We start from the raw sequence: 10341 nt of genomic DNA on the forward strand, positions 1-10341 counted from the left end.
GAAAACATAAAATTTTAACTTCATAAAATTATTTATCTATTGGTTGAAATTTTTAAAAAGGTCGAAAATCATGGGTTATGGTTCACAAAATCGTGAATTATGACCACCACAAATTGTTTATTTAATTGGCCGAAATTACTCAAAATGGCCACAAATCATGGTTAGCTCATGAAAACATGAATTTTAAACTCCCAACTGATTGAAACGACAATGAAAGGCCAAAAATAGCTCATAAAAAATGAATTTTAAACTCCCAAAAATAATTTGCTAATGGGCCAAATCAACTAAAAATGACCAAAAAAATTGAGGGTTATGGCTCATTAAGTCATGAATTTTAGACTCAACGAAACTTTGCACTTTGATTCGAAATTAATAAAAATTGACTAAAATCATGGGTTATAGCTCATAAAAATATGAATTTTAAACTCTGTGAAATTAGTTGTCTATGGGTTAAAACAATTGAAAAAGTCCAAAGATCAAGGGCTATAGCTCACGAAATCATAAATTTAGGACATTGTGCTAGTGAGTTGAAACGAATAAAAATGATAAAAATTATAGGCTATAGCTCATGAAATTGTGAATTTTATATTATATGAAATTATTTTCCAATGAGTTAAAATGACTAAAAATGACCAAAACTCGTGGGTTATATAGCTCACGAAACCGAGAATCTTGGCTACTGCGAAATTAATTAACAATGGGGCGAAATGACTAGAAATGGCCAAAATTTATAGGTTACAGCTCACAAAATCTGGAATCTTGTCCACATAAAATCATTTATCCAATTGGTCAAAATAACTGAAAATGGAAAAAATCATAAGTTATAGCTCATGAAATTATGAATTTTGGATACGAGAAGTTTTTTTGCTAATGGGATAAAGAGACTGAAAATGGCAAATAATTATGGGCTATAGCTCACAAAATCAAAAAATTTAAATTTCATAAAATTATTTATCAATTGGTCGAAATAATAAAAATTACCAAAATCTATGAATTATAGCTCACAAAAGCATGAATTGTGGCCATCACGAATATATTTGCCAACGGTGTGAAATGACTACAAATAACAAAAAATCATGGGTTATAGCACACAAAATCTAGAATCTTAGCAGCCACTATAAATTATTTACCCAATTGGTCAAAATGACTAAACTTGGCAAAAAAACATGGAATACAGCTCACAAAATTAAGAATTTCGGTTAGGCGAAATGATTTGCCAATTGCTCATAACTATTAAAAATAGCCAAAAACCATGGTCATACATGAAAAAATCATGAATTTTGAACTCCGTGAAATTTTTTACCAATGGATTGAAACAAGTAAAATGGTAAAAAAATCATAGGTTATTGTTCACAAATTTATAAATTTTGACCACCTCGAAATTATTTATCCAACTGGTAGAAATACTAAAAATAACAAAAAATCATGGCTTATAGCCTTAACAAAAAAAGTTTTGCCAATGCGTCGAACGACTAAAAATAGCAAAAAATGTGTGGGTCAAAGCTCACAAGTCATGAATTTTGGACTCCGCATAATTCTTTCACTTGGGCCGAAATGAACGAAGTTTGACAAAAATTGTGAATTATAGCTCATGAATTTTTAACTCCACAAAATTATTTGCTTATAGGTCGAAACAACTAAAGATGACCAAAATTCATAGGTTATAGCAAATGAAATGAGAATTTTACCCACTATGATACTATTAGCAAATGGGCTTCATTAAATTATTTACCATTGAGTGGAAACGACTAAAAATGGAAAAAAATTCAAGTGCTACAGTTCATGAAATTGTGAATTTTGACTATGCAAATTTTTTTCCTTGGGCCAAAATGAATGAAAATGGACAAAAATTATGTTTATAGTTCATGATAATATGAATTGAATACTATGAAATTATTCTTCAATGGGTTGAAATGATTAAAAATGACCCATCGTCATGGATTATAGATCACAAAATCTAGAATTTTGCCCACCGCAAAATTATTTAATGGTTGAAACAACAAAGAATAACCAAAATCAAGGGTTGTAGCTCACAAAATTATAAATTTTAGCAACATCAAAATTTTTTGCGAATGAGTCAAAACGGCTAAAAAAGTCAAAAATCGTGGTTATAACTCACAAAATCTTGAATTTTGGCATTTGCATAATTATTTATCCAATTGGTCGAAATGATTAAAAATGACAAAATTCATGGGTTTTAACTATTGAAATGATGAATTTTAGACTCTGCAAATTTTTTTCCTTTGGGTCGAAACGAATGCTACTGGACAAAGAACATTGGTTATAGCTCATGAAAATATGAATTTTAGATTCTCATATTTACCAGTACATCGAAATGACTAAAAATAATCAAAAATTATGAGTTATTGCTTACGAAATCTAGCATTTTGGCCACCATGAACTTATTTATCCAATTGGTAGAAATGATTAAAAATAGCCAAAAATAATATGTTATAACTCACGAAATTATGAATTTTATCAACCAAGAAATTATTCATCAATGGGTCGAAATGACTAAAAATAGTCAAAAATCATAGGTTATAGCTCATGATTTAGCTCACGAAATCATAAATTATGGCCATTGTAAAACATTTTGCCAATTAGTCAATATGACTAAAAATGACAAAAAAATCGTGTGTTATACCTCTTGAAATCATGAATTTTGGACTCTACAAAATATTATATCATGAGTAATTAATGAATATTAATAAAATCATGGATTATAGCTCATGAAAACATAATTTTTTAACTCCATGGAATTATTTGTCAATTGGTTGAAATAACTAAAAAGGGCAAAAATTGTAGGTTATAGCTCACGAAGTCATCAATTTTGACCATCACAAATTGTTTATTCAATTGGTCAAAACTACTCAAAATGGACAAAAAATAAGGGTGCTCATGAAATTGTAAATTTTGGACTCTACAAAAAAATTTCCTTGTGTCGAATGGAATGGAATAAAATAGAGAAAAATCATGACTTATAGCTCATGGAAACATGAACTTTGATTCCATTAATTTACCAATAGGTCTAAATGACTAAAAATTGCCAAAAAATATGGATTATAGCTCATAAAATCTAGAATTTTGGCCACCATAAAATTATTTATCTAATTATTCAAAATAACTAAAAATAGCCAAAAATCATAGATTACAGCTCACAAAATTTTGAAACTTAACTACCGCGAAATTATTTACCAATGGGTCAAAATGACTAAAAATGGCCAAATGGCTAAAAATCATGGGTTATATATCTCACGAAATCTAGAACTTTTTCCACTGCGAAATTATTTACCAGTGGGTCGAAACGACTAAAAATGGCCAAATAACTAAAAGTCATGGGTTATATATCTCATGAAATCTAGAATTTTTTCCATCATAAAATTATTTATCCAATTAGTCAAATCAAAATGACTAAAAATGGCAAAAACTCATGAGTTATATCACACAAAATTGTGAAATTTAGATTTATGAAATTTTTTGTTAATGGGTCAAAATGACTAAAATTGACCGAAATTTGTGGGTTATAGCTCACAAAATCTCAAATTTTAATCACTGTAAAATTATTTATCCAATTGGTCTAAATAACTAAAAATAGCCAAAAAAAAGATTTATAGATCATGAAATTGTGAATTTTGGACTCCACAAAAGTTTTTACAAGTGGGTCGAAATGACTAAGAATGGGCAATAATCGTAAGTTTTAGCTCATAAAATCATGAATTTTATACTTAATGAAAAATTTTATCAATGGATCAAAATGATTAAAAATGGCAAAAAATCGAGGCTTATAGCTCAAGAAAACATGATTTATGGCCACTGTAACATTATTTGCTAATAGGTCAAAATACCTAAAAATGACCAAAAATAGTGGGTTATAGAGAATGAAATCTAGAAGTTTGGCCACTATGAAATTATTTATCCAATTGATCGAATCAACTAAAAATAGCAAAAAATCATGGGTTGTTATTAACATTATTTTTTTTTGAAGTAAAAATTGGTTGGGATGCCCTGTTTAAAAGATATATTATATACCTACACTATATGCATTAGCTATTATCATAAGTTAGGGATGCGATTCACATAATTCGGGAAGAAGGAGAGGACCATGGACGTATAATAGAGAATGCGTATAATAGATAAATGTGTATAATAGAGACTCATTAAAAGAGTACAAAAATCATGGGTTATTGCTCACGAAATCATGAATTTTGGACTCCATAAAATTTTTGCCAATGGGTCGAAATGAATAAATATGGAAAAATTTTGTGAGTTATAGCTCATAAAATGGTAAATTTTGGACTCCATGAATTATTTTGTAGTGGGTCGAAACAATTAAAAATAACCAAAAACAATGGGCTATAGCTCACAAAATTGTGAAATTTAGCCACTATGAAATTATTTACCAATTGGTCAAAATAACTAAAAATGACCAAAATTTGTGGGTAATAGCTCACGAAATCTAGAATTTTTACCACTGCAAAATTATTTATTCAATTGGTCAAAATAATTAAAAATTGCCAAATATAATAGTTTCTAGCTTACGAAATCGTAAATTTTGGACTCCGCAAAACCTTTTACCAAATGGATCGAAATGACTAAATATGACAAATAAATGTGGCTATAGATATGAAATCATGAATTTTGGACTCCACGAAATTATTTGTCATTGGGTCAAAGCGATTTAAAATGGTTAAAAATCATGGGTTATAGCTCATGAAGTCATGAATTTCAACCATCACAAAATTATTTGCTAATGGGTCAAAATGACTAAAAATAGTAGAAAATCATGAATTATAGCTCACGAAATCTAGAATTTTGGCTACCGCAAAATTTTTCATCCAATTGGTTGAAATGATTTAAACACCCAAAAATTATAGGTTATAGCTCAAGAAATCGTGAATTTGACCACTACAAAATGATTTGTCAATAGGTCAAAATGACTGATAATGGTCAAAGTCAAGGGTTATAGCTCAAGAAATCTTGAACTTTGGGCACTATAAAACTATTTATCCAATTGGTTGAGACAATTAACTTAGCCAAAAAAACCTATGTTATAGATCACAAAATCATGAAATTTGGAGTCCGTGAAATTTTTTGCTAATTGGTCGAAATGACTAGAAAATACCAAAAAATCAGGAGTTATAGCTTACGAAATCTAGAATTTCAGCCATCGTAAAATTATTTATCCAATTGGTTGAAATGATAAAAAATGGCTAAAAATCATGAGTTATTGCTCACAAAATCATAAATTTGGGATCCTGTGAAATTATTTATGCAATTAGTCTAAAAGACCAAATGACCAAAAATTATGAGTTATAGTTCACAAAATCGTGAACTATGGCCTCCGCAAATTTTCTACCAATGTGATGAAATAATTAAAAATGGTAAAACTTGTGTGGGTTAAATGTCATGAATCATGAATTTTGGACTCTACAAAAAAAATTCTCTTATGTTGAAATGAAAGAAAATTTGAAAAATCTCGTAGGTTATAGCTCATGAAAACATGATTTTTTTACTCCGCAATATTATTTACAAATGGATTGAAATGACTAAAAAAGTCCAAAAATCATAGATTATAGCTCATGGAATGTGAATTAACATGAAATTATTTGCGGAATGGTTGAAATGACTAAAAATGGCCAAAAAATTGTAGCGTGAATTTTGAATATCATGAAATTATTTATCATTGGGTGGAAATGACTAAAAATAGCTAAATTTTGTAGATTATATAGCTCATGAAATTGTGAATTTTAGACTCTGCAAAAGAAATTCTTTCGTTTGATATGAACGAAAACGAACAAAATTCAAGATTATACACTAGTAGAATTCGTAGTATTGCTGACGGCAACATCCCTGACGGGAGAATGCCGTCGGCGTTGTTTATATCCCTGACGGGAATAGCCGTCAAGGATGTGGCCGTCGGTAATGGAAATTTCCCGTCAGCGATGTTTACATTGCTGATGGGAGGTCTAACATCGCTGACGGGGTGCCGTCAGCGATGTTGAATTATTTTTTGTGGGGATTTATCCCTCCAAAAATTTCATTTTTGCTCCTGAAATTCGGGTCCGCCTCTCTCAGTTCGGATTTCCCATGGAAGAAACCCCCTGCCCTCAGCTTCGCCTCCCCCAAAACCTCTTGATCCGCTCCCAAATTTCCTCTCTCCCTCTACACGAACCCTACCCCCAAAACGACCTCCGCCTCCAGTTCGACCTCCGCTCTCCAAATCTCCTCTCTCCAGCTTTCCAAATCCCCAAATCTCCTCTCTCCAAATCTCGGTTCGCTATTGCCATCACCTCCCGCTCCTCTCCGACTCCACCCCCGGCGCGTCGAGGCCCCGAACCCCAGTCTCCACTTCGTCGCTCACGGCGGCACCGAACCGCTCAGACTCGCAGTGATTTCTCGCCGGACTCGCCGCGGTTCAACCGAACAGGTTCATGAAGAGGTAAGAATTTGAACCAAAAAAGTAGGGTCTTTTTCAATATTGCTTGGTCTATATATCACCTTATGTTGGTGTTGTATACAAAGATTTCATTCAGTAGGCTTCTAAGATTTCAAATCCATTTGAAAGAAATTGACAGTCACTAACTTATGAGGGGCTAATACCTAAAAGTTGTAATGAAATGATACTAAGTTGTGAGCTTAAGCCAGAAATGGAAAACATTCTCTAGCATGTGGGACAAAGAGGTGTTAGTGTCTGCGGGTGAGTGTACTTGTGTGTGAGTGCCTGTGTTTGTATCTTGTCGTTGCTGGGTGAATTCTGGGACGGGAGGGCGAGGTGCAAGCAGGCAGTGTATGGATGTATGATTGTGTTGGAATAATCAACTTTAGCATTTATGGAGGTCACTTTGGATGTCAGTGGTATTCATGTTTCACGGATGATGCAATTTACTCCAAGGAAATAGCTCCTTCAAGAACCTTCTGCATTTATGAAGAGGTTTATATACAATTTCTTCTAGTTATAATGTATTTTTGGCTTTACTACTTTAATTATGTTAATCTCAAATGTTGTTATAAGATAAAAGTTTTAATCTGTAACCTATAACACATTGATAAGTTCAAGATAAAGGCAGTTGGTGCTACTAATAGGCTTGGATAAATTGAGGCTCCTCGAGTGGAAGAACGGGCTCATGGCTATTCAGGATAGAGTTGTAAACTGCCACTTCAAAGCTGGATACATTTAGTCTACCTTTGAGCCATCACTTGGACATAAAATATGTTGCCACCTCCACCATGCCCCTATCTTCCATTGAAATACAGTTTTGGATGTAGAGGTATCAAAGAGCTTTCTCTTCTTTTTTTAAGGTTGAGTTGCTATTTATGTGACGAAGCCTCTAGAATGTATTGAAGCATGTGAGAGTGGTCTTTTTTGTAATTGGATTGTTTTTATCTTACATATATTTACAAACCTCATTATGGAGTCGACTTGTTTACAGGTCGAAATGATGCACAAAGCTGGTCTCATTCAAGGGGGATCACTGGAAAATGCAATGGTTTGCAGGTGCAATAGCCTTTGCTACATTTACTGTTGCTTCAGTTATTGGTGGTTGTCTCATAAATGTCGCTTTAGCGCTAACAATATTATTTATTTCATATGTCATTGGGCTTTATCTTGTTGGAAAAAGATAATATGTTACCTGCAAAATACGATGATTCATTGTCATCTTGTTATGTTTTCTTTCCTGTCTTTCCATCAATATTTTATCTTTGCATCAATATTTCTTTTCTCATAGCACAACAAACCTAATAGTACTTATTAACAAATTAAATAACAGTAATCTATATAACGGCAAGTCCAAATCAGGAAAGGCGCACTTCACTGTCTCTTTTCCCCCTTTATATTCTGGCATTTCCCTTAAAACAAATAATAACAAATTCACATAAGCATGATCGTTGTATTTACAGGCTGGTCATTCACTGCATACTGAATTTGTGCGCCACTGACATACATTGTATGGTCGAGCCAGGTCATAGTGTAATTAGGATTTAGTGTATATGAGAATCTTCCACAAGATATCAACCTTAGACTGTTTTTTACAAATGAATTGTTGTTTTTTACAAATTTTGGTATTCATTTATAATACTCTTGACAGAATTTGCACTCACTTGAATTTTTCAACTTGATCAATTCCTTCAAGTTCATCTCGTCTTAGCATTTTCTATTCTCTCACATGCCATATCGTCGGCGTGGTCTTCTTACATGCTATCTCTTATATGTGCTAGCTTGTCCACATTCTTACCCTTTTCTTATTCACTGGTATAACAGAGCAGCGGTGATTCTGGTGCTAATGTGAAGCGCCTTGAACAAGAAACTGAGAGCAAAATCCTCCAGCTGAAGGAACAATCATCACGTGTCTCTCGCGATGTGGGTGATATGCTCTTGAGGCAGGTCACAACCGTAAAGAATTAGCTTTCAGCGTGTTTATGGCTGTGAAGGAATATTCAATATATTTATGAATATATGTATGTGTTGTGAGGAAATCTCTCCCCAGATCTTATAATCTTTTTTTTTGCATAGACTCTGGAAGTCTGCTGCCGAAATAGGAGCCAGCGACTCTTATAATTCCTAAAATTGTCTTTGTTGTCTGCAATTGTTCCCATGTATCAATGTTCAGACTATTGGTTGCCAAAAATGCCAACAGATATGTCATCCTTTGTCTATGTTTTATGTCGAAGGAACTTATATCATCAGTCGCTGAAATTACTTCTATTTTTTGCTCGGATTATATATATGTATATGATGTCTTGTCTCCCAATCTCTGACTTGACTGTGTTGTGCTAGCCCAGTAAATTTTTATATAAACATTTCCCTGAACTGGGCTTGCCGCTGCGGGGATGTTTATCCCGACGGCAAGCCCGTCGGGGATGCTTGAAACATCCCCACGGGCTTCGCCGTCAGCGGATGTTTGAACGTTTCAACAATCCCTGACGGCCTCCGCCACCGCTCAGCCGAAATACAGCTCCGTCAGCTTGATGCTTATCACTGACGCGCTGCCTCAAGGGATGTTTCTTCCCTGACGGGACTTTTCCTGACGGCATATCCTTGACGGGAAGCCGTCAAGGATATGTATTGCTGACTGGAAATTTGGCATCCCTGACGGGAAAGCCCGTCAAGGATACCCATTTTTCTACTAGTGATAGGTCATGAAAACATGAATTTTATACTCATCAAAATTATTTGACAGTGGATTGAATTGACTAAAAATGGCCAAAAGTCACAGGTTATAGCTCATGAAATCTAAAATTTTGGTCACCAAGAAATTATTTATCCGATTGGTCGAAATGATTAAAAATAACTAAAATCATATGATATAGTGCATGAAATCCTAAACTTTGGCAATAGCAACTTCTTTTTCGTCAATGGATTGAAATGATTAAAAATAGCAAAAAAAATCATGAGTTATAGGTCAAGAAATCGTTAATTTTGGACTCTGCCAAATTATTTCCCTTGGGTCATAATGAAAGAAAATTGATAAAAATCATGGGTGGCTCATGAAAGTATAACTTTTGAATCCATGAAATTATTTGCCAATGGATCAAAATAACTAAAAAAGACCAAATATCGTGGATTATAGCTCACAAAATCATAAATTTTGACCACCAAAAAATTATTTATCCAGTTTGTCTAAACAACAAAAAATGGCCAAACTTCGCGTGTTAGCCCTTGAAATCGTGAATTTTTTACTTTGCAAAATTTTTTCTTTTAGGTTAAAATGAACAGAAATGGACAAAAATCATAGGTAATAAAGCCCATGAATATAAGAACCTTGGACTCCCAGATTATTGTTGATGGGTCAAAACGATAAAAATAGCAAAACATCATGGCCTATTGCAATTGAAATCCAGAATTTTGGCCACTGTGAACTTATTTAACCAATTGGTTGAAATGACTAAAAATGTTTAAAATTATGAGTTATAACTTATGAAATTATGAGTTTTGGCAACCACAAAATTATTTAACAATGGGTTAAAACATCAAATCCGACTAAAAATTATGGGTTATAGCTCATAATTTAGCTCATAAAATTGTGAATTTTAACCATTACGAAATTCTGTGCCTATAGGTGGAAATAACTACAAAATTACAAAACATCATGGGAAATAGCTCATGGAATTGTGAATGTTGGAGTCTGCGAAATTTTTTCCCTTACGACAAAATGAACGAAAATTGACAAAATCATATGCTACAACTCATGAAAATATAAACTTTGAACTCCTCAAAAATATTTACCAATGGGTCAAAACAACTAAAAAGGCCAAAAGTATATGTGTTATGGCTTACGAAATTATGAATTTTGGTCAACGCAAAATTATTTATTTAATTGGCTGAAATAACTCAAAATGGCC

General features: G+C 33.1%; 1 long non-coding RNA gene across 1 annotated transcript; it reads left to right on the forward strand.

Annotated features, from left to right (window-relative positions):
- On the forward strand, positions 7216 to 8497 carry LOC109830131. Its single transcript, XR_002244212.1, has 3 exons — positions 7216 to 7268; positions 7431 to 7495; positions 8261 to 8497. It is a non-coding gene; the product is annotated as an uncharacterized LOC109830131 (long non-coding RNA).

Source organism: Asparagus officinalis, chromosome 1 (assembly GCF_001876935.1).
Source record: "Asparagus officinalis chromosome 1, Aspof.V1, whole genome shotgun sequence".
NCBI classification, from domain to species: Eukaryota; Viridiplantae; Streptophyta; class Magnoliopsida; order Asparagales; family Asparagaceae; genus Asparagus; species Asparagus officinalis.